Source organism: Lemur catta, chromosome 3, assembly GCF_020740605.2.
Source record: "Lemur catta isolate mLemCat1 chromosome 3, mLemCat1.pri, whole genome shotgun sequence".
In the NCBI taxonomy this organism is placed as follows: Eukaryota; Metazoa; Chordata; class Mammalia; order Primates; family Lemuridae; genus Lemur; species Lemur catta.
In genome coordinates this window covers 107,167,995-107,181,660 of record NC_059130.1, presented here as the reverse complement: position 1 = coordinate 107,181,660, position 13,666 = coordinate 107,167,995, and the positions used below count along the sequence as shown (strand labels likewise).

The 13,666-nt window shown below is 60.1% G+C and overlaps 1 protein-coding gene across 4 annotated transcripts in view; it reads right to left on the bottom strand.

The window, feature by feature from the left end:
* The window catches only part of AHDC1 (AT-hook DNA binding motif containing 1), a 63,879-nt gene extending 51,557 nt beyond the window's left edge, over positions 1–12,322 (bottom strand). For 2 of the 4 annotated variants that reach the window (XM_045545819.1, XM_045545816.1), the window contains exons 1-2: positions 12,139–12,322; positions 11,809–11,906 (exon numbers count right to left, since the gene is read on the bottom strand). The gene's annotated coding sequence lies outside the window, so the exon portion shown is untranslated. Of the gene's footprint in view, positions 1–11,808; positions 12,017–12,138 lie in introns of those variants that run through there. The other 2 variants (XM_045545818.1, XM_045545817.1) reach the window with 2 other exon arrangements.
* Between the last annotated feature and the right edge of the window lie 1,344 nt (positions 12,323–13,666).

The following is a 13,666-nucleotide window of genomic DNA, read 5'->3' as shown; positions in this document are numbered from 1 at the left end:
GACAGAAAGACCTGGACTAAAATCCTAGCTGCACCAGTAACTAGTTATGTGACGTCCCTTCCATGCCTTTGCTCAGGCTCAGATTCCTCATCTGTAAAATGGGGTAATAGTGCCTCTCTCCTAGGACTGTTGAGCTGAGATGAGAAAACGCATGCAAAGGGCTTGGCACAGCGCCTGACACATAATAAGCGCTTGAACAATGGTAGCTATCATAATTGTGGTTAGTATTAACATAAATCCAGTGGTGGGGGGAGAGGGGAGGAGGGGTCCCCAATGTGGCTGGAGGATGAGGCCAGCTTCCTCCTTGAGTCAGGTCAGGACCCCCAGGGTCTCAGCTGAGGAGGGCCAGCCAAATTCCTCGAAGCCCCCCAGCTGTCTCCCCTATTCGATAAAGGCCTCTCATTAGTGCGCCTGGGCACCTGCCCCTCCACGCCTAATAGGCCTCATTAGTATCTTAGCCCCAAGCTCTGAGCCCAGAGTCTGTGTGTGCACACGCGTGAGGTAAGGGCTGCAACAGGCCACCAGCCAGGAGACGGCATCCTCGCCAACCACACCCCCTGCCTGTCATCCCCAGAGCCCGTCACCACCCAGCTTGTCACCTGCCCGCCTCGCACCCGCACCACCTGTCACCCACCCAGCTCGTCACCCACCCAGCCCATCACCTGCACCACCTGTCACCCACCCAGCCTGTCACCGGAGCCGCCTGACAGGCATCTGGGTGGGGGGCAGGAGATGGGGAGGAGAAGACCACAGGGGTGTGGAGCTGGGGGCCCCAGAGACCCTGTGGGACCCCTACTTCAGCTCGGCATCCTGCAGCATCGCCATGGCAACCTCTCAGCCGCAACCACTTTCCCAAACATCCCCCGCCCTCCCCCCCCCAGGCCCTGCTCTTAGCTGAGCTGAGGCTGAGAAGAGCCTGAGTGACAGCAGAATGGAGCAGGAAGGAGGGGGCTCCTCAGCTGGCTGGCCTTGGCCATCCTTCCACACTCTGGACTCGGTTACTCCATCTGCAAAATGGAGGGGCCGGAATGGGACAGGTCATCCCTCTCCAGCCCGGATTGGCTGAGCCAGCTGCCTGTGAGGGCTCAGGGGGTGGGACAAAAGGACAGGGGTTTCTGGGTTCTTCTACACTCCTTTGCCCCAGGTCCAGCCCAGAGAAGCTGGGCCTCTGGCCCAAGCTCACACAGCAGAAGAGGAAGAGCAAGCTGGAAGGGAGAGGGGCTCTGCCAAAGGACTGCCAGCTGGAGGCGCCACACTGGGTGACCCAAGGTGACCGGGGGCAGAGTTGGCCCAACCTCTGAGCTGCATTATTTATAAAACCCTGAGCTCCGAGCTGAGCAACAGCTGTGGCGCTGCCCCTCCAGGGGGCACATGCCACGGTGGAGGAGAAGACAAGGTGCCTCCTCAGGGAAGGCCCCTGGGGTCCCTGACTCCTTCCAGGGCTGGCTGGGGCAGGGGCTGAGGTGGGAATGGGGCAGCAGCTCTGTCCCTCCCCTCCCCCTCCCCCAGGCAGGCACCGATAGGATTACTTCTGCATGACTGCCCGCTCCACAGGGTTCCAGAGACCCTCCTGCCTGCAGCAATCTTTAAAATTCCTCCAGCCCAACCTCTCTCCCTTTCTCCCCAAAGCGGATACTCCGGAGTCTACCACAGTGTGCCCGCTGCCGACTCTGCCACCACCAAGCAGGCTGGGGCCCAGGTCCCTGGTGCCCGTGGGCAAAGATGGACTCATCTTCAGTGTGTAGCCCTGTGTCCCTCAGAACCTTCTGAGGTCCAGGCCCTGGCCTGTGCCCTCTGGTCATCGGTGCTGACCCAGTCCCACAGACCACGGCTCCAGCTGGGGGCAGGCATGCCAGCTGCACCAAGGTGGACGGGCACATATGTGCAGACACCCCTGGTGGGTCTTGGCATGCCTGCCCGTGTCCTCTGCTGCCAGAACCCGGCGGCCTCACCTCTACTCTGACCCCTTCCCTAGCTCACCAATCCCTGCTACCCCTAGGGTGGGCAGACAGCTGGGCCAAGCCAGTGCCTGTGGCTCCCCAGGGCACAAGAGGCAGGCAGGAGATCGATCCACTGAATTTTTTAAGGCCCTAATGGAGCCTGCATCCCAGGACTTGCTGCACTCGGACACAGGCAATGTCTCGGGGACCCTCCCCACAGCACTGCAGTTGTTTCCTCTTTCAGGTCTTGGGGGTCAGGGGAACCCTTCTACGAGCCTTCCCCCAGCAAGAGAAGAGGCACAAGGGACCCCTAGGAAAGAGATGGGATTGGGGGGCTGTGAGCAATACCCAGAGCCCCCCCCATCTCCCCAGCCCTAATGCAGGCAGAAGCAGCTCAGCCTCTAAATCACTCCCCTCATGCTGCCCTCTGAGGCGGATTCTGTGCATCTGTAATTAGGGGGTGGAACAGATGGTGGAGATTCCGTTTAAAATCATGCATCTAGTAAAGTAACCTTCACTGTCGGAACTGACTCCCAGGGAGACCAAGCCTGCAGCCTGGATTGGAGGGGGGGAGTGTGTCAAGCCAGCACCTTCTCCATCCCTTTCCCTGAAGCCCTGGGCCCCACGTCCCTGTCAGGTGAGCCAAGGTGCAGGGGGAGTGATGTGGCAAGCACTTGAAAAAGTACAGGCTAGGGGTAGCTCCCCCTGCCCCCCCACATACGTGTCAGAGCCAGGGCGGGGCTGGGTACTCAGAGTTCCTGGCTGAGAAACCAGGGTGACCAGGTGCCAAGGGGCTCTGCCCCACCCCCAAAGGGGACCCAAACCCCCAAGCCCAGGCCAGGGTGCCCAGAGCACAGGGTCTTGGGTGTGGTAGCTTTGAACCAGATGTCCAGCCTCACTGTCCAGGAATGAAAGGCCTGGGGCGGTAAGGGGGTGGAGATGCCTCCCCAGGCAGAGGCGGCTCTGGGAAGCGGGGGAGGTCTGGGCAGCAGAGAGAGAGAGCACGCACACGCATGCACGCAAGCACACAAGAGTGAGCAATGTGTGTGAAAGTCTGTGGGGGAACAAGGTGGGGTGGGGGAGGGTGTGCTGGAATGTGTGAATGGCGGGAGTGAGGGCTGCAGAAGAATTGAGGCGGGGTATGTGACAGGGTGCCCTGGGGAGTGGGTAGAGCAGAGAAGAGCTCTAAGTGGTGAATGGGTGCAGGGCTGTGACCAAGCTGAGGCCGTAGGTGCCTGTGTATAAATACGCATGGCGTCAGTGTTTGGAGAGGTGTAGGGGCATCCCTGGGCCCTTAGACGGCCCAGGGAAACAGTGAGGCGAAGTCTCTGCTGGGGAGTTGTTGGGACGTTATACAGGGGTTTGCCTGTTGAGATCTAGGGAGTAGTGTGTGTGCATGCACACGCAAGCTTCAGGAGGTATTAGGAAGGAGCTGAGGGGCTGTGATCTGTTCGGAGATATACTAGAACTGAAGCTAAGTCTGTGTGTCTGCGGTAAATGTTGTGGCTACAGTGGGTGTTCCTGTTTGAGTGGGTGTTGAAGCAGTGAGTGTATGTGTGTTGCTGGGGGAGGCTGTATGTTTGGAATGGTGTAGGGGGTACTGGTGTGTTTGGGGAGGTCCTGGGCTGTAGCTGGGAAATGTTGGGGCTGCAGGTAGAGTTTGTGTGTGTCTGGGGAGACGTCAGGGCTCTGAGAGTGTGTGTCTGTGGGAAGGGATTAGGCTATAGCTGGGTCCTGGGTGTATCTGGTGAGGTGTTGGGGTTGGAGAAGGAGTTGATATGTTGAGGGTGCGGTAGAAGCTGTGTGTGTGTGTGTCGAGGTGTTGAGGGGCGTATGGGGGGGGTCATAAAAATCTGGGTTTTGGTTACACACTAAGGTTGTAAACATGTGTTTGGAGGCTGGGGGGTGCACTGTCATTTTGGGGGGGAGTTGGGGCAGTGTGTCTGGAAAGGTTACTGGGACTCTGGGTCTGTGCATGGGTTTGGAGAGGGGTCAGGGGCTTGTAGTTCCTCTGCATTTGGGAAGGGAGAATGGGTCCCTGATGTCAGCTATGCTGGAGGGTACAGGCTGTGTGTGGGAAGGTATCAGGGCTGTGACTGGGATCTTGCTGTTTGGGGAGGTGTTGCAGCTACGTGGGTAGGCGTGTGGTGGTTGTGTCTGGGGGTGTGTTGGGGCTGTGTGTGTATGTGAGGCAGTTGGACGTCGGGGAGGTGTTTGTATGTAGAGTGGTTGTGTGTTTGTGGAAGTGAGTGGGCTGGGTGTTTGTAGGTGGAGCAGTGTGTTTACAGGTGCTGGAGCTGTGAGTGTGTATATGGGGAAGTTGTATATTTAGGAGATGTTGGAAGCTGTAGTTGGTCCCTATACCCAGAAAGGTGATGGGACTACAGGGTGAGGGTGGGGGCCCCTCTGGGGAGATGAGGGCAGAGTCCTGGCCTTTGCTCTGGGGCCCCACTGGGGGCCACCCACTAGAATCCCTGGGCTATGGGGGGTGCCTGTACAGGGGTGTCGAGACAGGCAGTCCATCTGTCTCAGCCTGTGCCCAAGCCCAAGGAGCAGAGCCGCCTCCTCACTCCCTGGGGGGCAGCGTGGCTCTCAGCCCACCCATCTGCCTTCAGATGGTCGAGGCAGGAGCTTCCACAAAGCTGCCTGGAGGGCATCGCTGTGTTTGAAGAGGCACAGGCTGGGGCTGGGGGATCTGCACAGCAAACAGTCCTCATGGAGGCTCCTCTGAAAACCACTGATGCCAGGAGAGAGGAAGAGGGAGGACAGGGGCGGGTATGTCTGTCCTTGTGCGTGTGTGGGTCAGTGCCCTGCTGTGAGCCCTGGGGCCTGTTTGTGCTGGATGGTCCCTGTTCAGGTAGCACCCAGGCCTGGGAAAACACTGCTCACAACAGGCTCACAGGCTCACACCTGCAGCTACACCCTCCTATCTGCACACTCCCCACATTCATGCACAAACACCCACTCACCTTCCCACAAGCATACATGCCACCGCACTCTCCTGCACGCAGTTCACCCTATGCCCCCAGACCTTCATCTGTGTACGCCCCATCACACCCCCCATTCTGCAAAACCCTGTACAGTCACACACCCATCTCACATACACACCCATCACGTAAACATGCATCCACATACATACCTGACAAGTAGCTCTCACACATACACCCACATGCTCCATACCCTGGAGCTCCCCGTCACACCCATACCCCATCTCACATGCGCTCAGTCTCTCTCTCACACCCTAGGAGACACTAGCCATCCCTTAAACCCATACATGTGAGCACGTGTTTGTATACATAGGCACACACATACACCTGCACCACCTTGCATCCTTCCCACTGCCCAACCCACCAGGCCATTTCTGTGTCCAGGCCAGGCCCTGCCCCTTCCCAGAAAGGCTCCTGCCGATTGAGAGGGCCCCTGCCTCCCTATCCTGCCAACTGGGGAGGGAAGAAACCCTCTCTCCATTCTGGTGTACCTGCCACTGTATGTGTGAGGATGTGACTCTGTGTGTATGGGTGTGTGTGTGACAACATGTCCTCAGACCCCATACAGGATCTGTGAGTCACCACCTGTATGGATAAGGAAGCACAGGTATGTGTTCAGCAGTTATGTTTGTGAAATATAGAACGGGTGTGAGGGTGGGGATTTACATGTCACAAAAAAACGTGTGTGTGTGTGTGTGTGTGTGTGTGTGAGTGAGAGAGAGAGAGAGAGAGAGAGAGAGAGAGAGGAGGGAGGGAGGGAGGGCGGGCCTGTGTAGACAGGTGTCAATATGGGGGTGTGTTCATACAAGGAGACATCCCCCCTGGTGGGTGGGGAGAGTCAGGGGATATTTTCTGAGAGACAAGAGAGACCTGTGCCGGGGGTCAGCAAACCCATCCCCCCACAAAAAGAACTGCAGGGAGCAAGGGGCTCTGGGAGGCTTCTCTCTCTCCCTCTCTCTCTCTCTCTCTCTCCCTGACCTCTTTAGCAGCTGGAAACTGAGCTGGGGGTGGAAGGAATGGAGACTTGGCTGGCCTGGGGGTTTGGGGAGGGAAGAGGGAGAAAACACCTTCCAGATTCTCATCAAATCCCTGTTTGTGGTTTGTAGCCTCGAGTCTATCCTCTCTCCTCCCTCCCTCTCCGTCTGTCTGGGCTTCCCCCTTCTTTATCTCTTCCTGTGTCTCGGTCTCTCCCCATCTCTCTCCTTCTCCTGTCTGTCTCTAAGTCTCTGTCTCTGTCTCCCCAGCCCTTCCATTTTTGACTCCTCCTCTTTCTGCCAGCACCTCTGTCTGTCCGTCTCTCCCTGTCCTGGTCCATCTGTCCGTCTCTCTCCGTCTGTCTGTGTGTGGGTGTCTCTGTCCATCTGTTCCGCCACCCATCTGTCTGGCTGTCTGTGTTAGTCCTTCCAAGGGTGCCCACTCATTCCCCAAGGCACCCTCCCCCAGGTCAGCAAGGCCTCCTCTGGCTCAGAGGGTGGGGAGGGGGTGCAGAGCTGCAGCTTCTGGAAACTTCAGTAGCAGCTGGGCTGAACTGGGAGTTCGGGGCCAGCCAGCTGCAAAAGCGGCCCCTCCCCTGGGCTCCCAGGCCAAGGACCCCAAAGCAGAAAGAGGAGAGAAAACAGCCTCATTGCAGCTGAGTTTGTGTATGGGGGGCAAGGGGCAGGGACCGCACTTCTCTATTTCCCCCAAAGCCAGGCCCTGCGAGAGAGGGATCCTCAGTGCCCACCTTCCCCATCCCTAGCCAATGGAAGAGATGCAGGAACCAGGAGGGACGGGCGGGGGAGGCAAGGGCTTGAGGGAAGGAGGGGCTGGGAGCCTGGGCTTCCTGTCAGCTGGACTGGAGGGGGGCTCTTTCCCTCCTCTTTTCCAAGCAGTCCCTGGGGATCCCTTCTGCTCTGGTCCCAGCTCCAGCCATGAGGAGCCCTACAGGCAGTTCTCGCCAGCTCTACCGGGGCCATTCCCACCTCCCAGCCACAGAGACATAGGGGATCACACCAGTGTCTCCCCCACAACAATGGAGGGTGGTTCTGGGCACATGGGGACTGTGGCCCTGTCTGGGCACTGCCCATCCTGAGAAGCCCCAGTGAGCCCACCTACCACTGCCAGGCCACACCTCCCATGCACACAGGGCGTCCCAGTGCTCACAGCACGCCCAGTCCACCACCCCCCATGCCAGCAGCCACTGTTGCAACATGAACCCTGAGGGTTCAACAGGGAGCCCTACCCCAGAGACCTGCACCCTACCTTGCACTGGTGGCTCCAGCCGTGCCCCCAGCACAAAGCCAGCAGCTGGAGACAGCATCCCTCAACACGATCCGAGGCCGCTCTGTTCCTCCCAATCCCCTCCCCAATAGCTCACAGTCCAAATCCTGCAATAGATGGGGAAACTGAGGCACAAGAGGACGGGATGGGAGGACATGGTCATCCCTCCTGAGAGGCTGGGGTGGGGTCATAAATGAAGAATGAGGAAAGAAAGGGATGCTGTAGTGGCGGAATCTGGCTCCTTCCTGACCTGCCACTGGCAAAGTCCACGCGGGCTGCACCCTCTGCACAGCCCTTCGGCTGGGGCAGGGCCAGGGGCTGGCTCCCTCCCTCTCAGCTCTCCTTGCCCCTGCCTGGGCCCCCTCCCTCCCGCTCCCCCTTCTGAGCAGCCCTCCCTGCCCTCTCCTCCCAGCTCTGGCTCTCTCATCCTCAGCTCTTGGAAGCCTGACTCACTGTTTCCCCTCCTCTCTCCCCTCCCTCCCTCTCTCCCAGCAGCGGCGCCTCCCCTCCCCTGGGGGGACTCTGGCCACATGGGTGCCGCCTGCTCCTCTCCCCGGGCTCCAGCCCCTCCTTCGCACCCAGGAGGCCCCCTGCAGCTGTTCCAATTCTCTAACTACAGTGAAGTGGCGTGCAAAGAGCCTAGGTCTCAGCCCGGCCTTGCCAAGGGTAGCTGTGACCCTGGGCAAGTGGGTCCCCTCTCTAGACCCTGGTATCTCTAGACCTTGGTATCTGCCTGTCAAACAAGGCAGGGGGAGGAATCCAACTGGATGATGCCCCTGGTGTCTCTAGGACTCTAATGTTCCCTGCTTTTATAACCTGGGTGCCTCTTGGCACAGAGCATCCAACAACCTGTGGGGTGCTGTACCTGCCTCAGGCCCCGCCCCTAGGTCCCAAGAAGAGCTCAGCTCTGTTCCCAGACATTTGGGGAAGGCAGAGGGGAGATGCTGCCTTAGGGCCAGGAGCATTAGTCAAGACCTCTGGAATCCCAGTCCCCCCATTCTCCCTCCTCCTGTGGGATTCTCCCTCTCCCTTTCTCTCCCCCACCTGTCCTCCTGCCTCTTCCCAGACATCTGCTTGTCTCTCCTCCAAAAACAACCCCAGCATTTGATCTTGGGTGAGAGGCCCTTAGTGCTGCCTCCCTTCTGGCCACAGGGTGGGGAGTGGTATATTCCCAGGCCTTCTTGATCGCCAGGCCGGCACCTCCAGGGGCTGCAATCCTGGCTTCTCTCGCCTCTTCTCTCTCATTCTCTGTCACTTGTTTCAGTCTCCGTCTTTCCCTCTCTTTGCCTGCATGTGGCTGTCTGGGTCTCTCTCCTCCCCGTGCCCCCACTCTCCCCCACCTCCCTGGGGGGCCCATCTGCTGACATTAGCAACAATGTTACCCTTACTGCCTCCTGTAGTCCCCAGCTCCACCCCATTCTGGCTTCCTCCTCCCTGCTCTGTCCCAGGAGACCCAAGGGACCCAGAGACAGAGCTGGGTTCCAGCCCATAATAGTGAGTCTGCTTGACCTCACCCAGCCAGACCCGAAGGGCCTGGGCGTCTGGTACGCAGGCATGGCACCCCCAGCCCCCTGGGTGGCTGGCATGAGACACATAGCTCTGTATTCTACAACCGCCCCCCCCACAAAAACAAAACAAAACAAAACAAAAAAGCAAAAAAGATGAAGCTGACCTGGAAGTTGGGACAGAGCGGGGAAGGGGGAAGTGAGGGAGGTCAGGTTTGCAGGAGGAAATCACTATCCAATGGGGAACAGAGGCATAGAGGAGAGAGTGGTTCAAAGTCAGCGTTCCAGGCTGATTCGAGAACAAGCAATGTCCCTCTGGGGCTCTGCCAGTCCAGAACAGCTCCCCCCACCCAAACGTCTCCTGCCAGGGACAGTCTGCCCCTGAAGCCTCCAGCACAGCCACAACAATCAGGTTAATTGAGACCCCATCCCTTAATCTCCTTCAGAATCCATGTCCAACCTCCCCACAGTACACCTCCACTTAGCTCAGCAGGGGGTTCCAGAAGCCTCTCTGCCAAGATCTAAGCACGTGGGGGGGGGAACAAAGACCCCCAGCTCCCAAGCCCCCTCCCAAAAAGCCTCATCAAGGGCTGGGGAGCAATGCAAAATAATCCTGGAACCCTCACACACTAAAACTGAGAAGCTCTGCTGTCTACTCACAGCACCCGGGGGTGTTTGGGGCTCCCCACCCCATGACCCTGTTCCAGACCCCCCAGCCCAACAACCATAATAAACAGCAAGCTCTTTTTCTTTATGACACCAAATTTCTCCAAGCCCAACAGCTCCTTCCATCACTACCTCAGCCATAGATCACATTAAAAACTCACAGAGGGCAACTTAAACACATCACATTTGTTTCTCTCTATATTATTTCAAAAGTAACGGCATTAAAAATGGATTTTACTACAGAAAATAAATATCAGCACGTGGGCCGGGAGCCCAGGCGAGGAAGAGAGCCCACCAGGGGAATGTCCCTGAAGGCCTGGGCAGGCACAGTTTAGGCACTGACCAGACTAAAGAGGGCGGACTGCACCCTGGGGTGGGGGGTGCCTGGGGAGGGGGCAATGCCTACCCACCTGGGCACCTGCCCTAATGCCAGATGAAGAGGGACAAGACACTAGTTTGGACTGGTGCCCACTGGCTCCCCAAAGCTCATGCCCTCATAAGTCTTTGCAACCTCTGAAGAGTGGGAGCTCTGGGGCCAGAAGTTCACCAGTCTCTGGGGGTTACTCCAACTATCGACACAGCAGGAGAAAAAAATGAATTCAACGTACTATCCAGTTTGATTTTCCATTACTATAAAAATAAATATACATCTGCTCAAAGGAGGGAGATGGCAAGCAGCATGCACATGCCACCTGGGGGGTCCCCCCACAGCTCACCACCACAACCCAGCCTGCCTCCCCAGGCTGGAGGGGGAGGGATGGACAGACTGGTAATCTTTCACTTACAGCCCCAGCTCATAGCCACACACACTGGGCCACACGGAACAGGAACAAGCCAACAATAGAAACACCCCAAATGCCCCTGGCAGGACTCTGCCCAGGCCTGGGCACATGCCCCCGCCCTGCCGGCGGCGACAACAGCAGCAGCGGACAAAATGTGGCCACCCTGACCCGGAGGCAAAGCTTGTCCTCACACCCTGAGCTCTGCCCAGGGAGCTGGGGCCAAGTCCCACCTGACACCAACTGGTCCGGCGGGAAACGCCTGCCCAGCCAGACAGGCACAGGCCCCCCAAGGGTCCCTCCTTGTGCTGAGGGACCGGGCTGGTACAGCCCAGCCCTGCCTCCCAGGGTGACGCCTGGACCCAAATTCAGCTGGCCCTGCCAGTCAGGCACTGGTGCAGAACCGAGGGCACCAGGCTCAGCCCCTCCCAGCCCAGCCTCAGGGCCCCCAAGCTGGAAGGGAGGGGAGACTCCCCACCCCTCCACATCTGGCCCTGGCCCCCAGGGTCTGCGGTAGAGAATTCCCGCCCCCGCTTCTCTCTCTCCCTCCTCCCGCTCTGTGCCCGCTGCCCGCCTCAGGGACAGCCCCAGCTCCCGCCTCCGGCCAGCAAGGCCCACATCCTTCCTCCCTCAGCTGGCCCCTTCGCCTGGCAGGAGGCTGGGGGGGCGGTCAGGCTGCTGGGGAACCCCCCCAGCTCCCATCAGTCCTCATCCCCAGCCCCCAAACTCTAGGTTGCTGTCTCTTTTCCTGTAGAACAGGAAACAAGGTTATTTCCTAGACTCAGAGCCAGCCCCCTGCCCCTCTGGCTCTGCCCGGGGACCCAGACCCAGCAGGGGAAGGCGCCCTCAGCCAGCAAGCAGAGATTCAGCAATTCACCCCCAGCTCCCTGCCTAGGGGGCTGACAGCTGTCACTCAGCACCCCACCCCCTGGGGAAGAGGGGGCCCGATTCAATCAGAGCCCCAGAGGAAACGCAATGATAGGAGATTATTTATTTATTTATGCAAAAGTGAGCCGACTTTGTTCGCCAGGTAACCGGGCACGCGGCCCAACCCCTCCGGCCCTGGCCGCCCCCAAATCCCTCCTCCGCCCCACACCCCCTCCGGGTCATTAGGTCCCCGCCCCTCAACTCCCAGAGAGCCAGCGGAACCTTGGGATTTGGGGGTTGGAGAGGAGGGGCTCCTCCCTCCGCAGTCTCCCCTTTTCCCAGCGCCGATCCTAAAATCCAGCCTTGTTCTCCGCTCCCACGGTCCCCCCTTCATCCCCCCCCCAACATTCTCAGCAAGCTGGAGAGCAAATTGCAGTTTTAAATCCAAAGACGGAGGGAGGGGGAAGGAGGAGGGGGCGCGCGGCAGCGCTGGGCGCGCACCTCGCCCCCGAGCCGGGGGAGCCGCGGGGCGGCCAGGAAACCCGAGAACCCCCCCTCCCCGCCCCCCCTCCCCGTCCATCTCCCCCTCCCCCTTCCCGGCGCTGCCTGCCAGGCTTCGAGCCGAGCCCAGCCGAGCCGCGGGCCCCGGTGGAAACAAAGACCGATCGCACCGCGGGCACCGCAGCCACAGGGTCCAGCGGACCGGACCGGGGGGCGCGGGGCCCCCCCGTGGTGCGCTGCACAAAAGAGCCCGACCGGCCGGTCCCCAGCGGGGGTCTAGGGCTAGGGAGGCGGCGCCACTCACCGGAGTGCTGGGCTGCCGGCTCCGTGGGTCCGAGCCAGGCGAGGGGCTTTGGGGGGCGTCTGTCTTCCGGCGGCGGCAGCGACGCGGGCGCCCGGCTGCTGGGGAGAGGAGTCGCGGAGGAGCCCTGAGCCGCCCGCCGTCGCTGACAGCATGGCTCGCGCCTCGGCTCACATTCTCCGCCGCTAACTCCGCTGGACACGGCCCCCAGCTCCCGCGGCGCCCCCCACCTCGATCACTCCTTCGCTCCTTCTGCGCCCCCCTCGCTCCCCCCGCCGCGCACACACTCTCACAGCGCTGGGCACCCCCGCCCCCACCCCCCCAATTGCAAACCTGGGAGGGAACGCGCCCCGCGTAGTCCTCCTGCTCCTCCTCCTCCGCCCTCCTCCCTCCCGCTCTCTCTGGCTGTCTGTCTGTCTCTCAGACTGTCTCTATTTCTCGCTCTCTCTGCCTTTCTCTGCTCTCCAAGCTGGGTGGGAAAAGGAAATGAGGACAGAAAGCAGACGCTGGCTTTGGGTGGTGGTAGCTGGATTCCCTCTCTCCCTCCCTCCCCCTCCTCCCCTCCCTCCTCCTGCCTTCTGCTCTCTCCGCTGCGAGCGGGGCTGAGCGCAGCCTGGCGGGTGGCTCGCTCTGCCCGCCCGCCCGCCTGCCTGTCTGTCTGTCTGGTCTGCCTCGCTCGCTCCCTCCCTCCGTCTCTCGCCCTCGCCCTGCCTGCCTGCCTCTCTCCGTCTCCGCCGCCGCCGCCGCTGCCTCTGCGAGCTCGCCTTACCTTCGCCGCTCACCATCCGGAACCCCAGGGGGGAGCGCGCGCGCGGCACGCCGGGACTTGTAGTCCCCGCCCCGGCCACTCCGCGCGCTGGGCGGGCGGGGCGGTAGCGGCTGCTCCGACGGCGCGGCCCGGAGCCCGCGGGGACCCTGTGCCCTGGGCCCCTCTGGCGGGGGCGCGCCCTCACCCACCAAGGGGCGCCGATCCCCCCCAAGGATTAGGAGTGTTCCCCCTGTTCCGTGTCCCCAGAGGGGGGCTCTGGATCGAGCGGAGGTTGCGGGTGGGAGCGAAGGGGCGGGGTCTGAGAATGGAATGGGAGTGGAATAGGGAATCAGGGGATTAGCCAAAGGGGCTGCGACTTTCTGGGGCGTCCCAATTGAACGCGAGGGGAAGGAGAAAGAGGAGAGGACCGGCTCTCTCAATTTGAGGCCGTTCTCCCTTTCTGAAAAGGTTTCCTATTGAGTAAAGCGCAAGAATTTATGGCAGGAGGGCTGCTCCGAGAAACCTCAAAGCCCCGGCCAGGTCCTTCTCACTCAGCGATCGCTCCTCTCAAACTCTGAGCTCTGGGTTTAGCCCCTCCAACTCCTAGTTTTCCTACATGGCCAAGGGCAACAAGGGCTCAAAAGTCCGGATTAATCCACAGACAGAACGCACGCCCCCATTCCCGAAGTCTGCTGAGCATTTGCGTAGTGTCGGAAAGCAGGATTCAGATTCAACAGCTCTGAGCTCCTGCAGCGGCCGGGGGCTGGGCTCAGCACTTTCACCTAACTCCTCTTCAGGTCACATCTGTTCTCCAGCCCCTAGCTCCGGGCCCCCTGCCTGACCGATCCCACAGATGGGAATGTGCGCTGCTGCTGCAGAGGGCCCCTTACCGCAGGAAGGTGGCTGGACAGTCCTGGAAGAACTGCTGCGGCTGCCATTTACTGAGCACCACGGGGCCCTTGAGTTCTGTAAGAACCCGGTGAAACGGTGCTGTTATTATTTTCATTTTAGAGATGGGGGCACGGAGGCTCACCTTCCCCAATTAGCAAGTGGCTCAGCCCAGCTGGATTTGAACCAGGGTCAAAGCCCACTTGCTTAACCCCTGGGCTATGG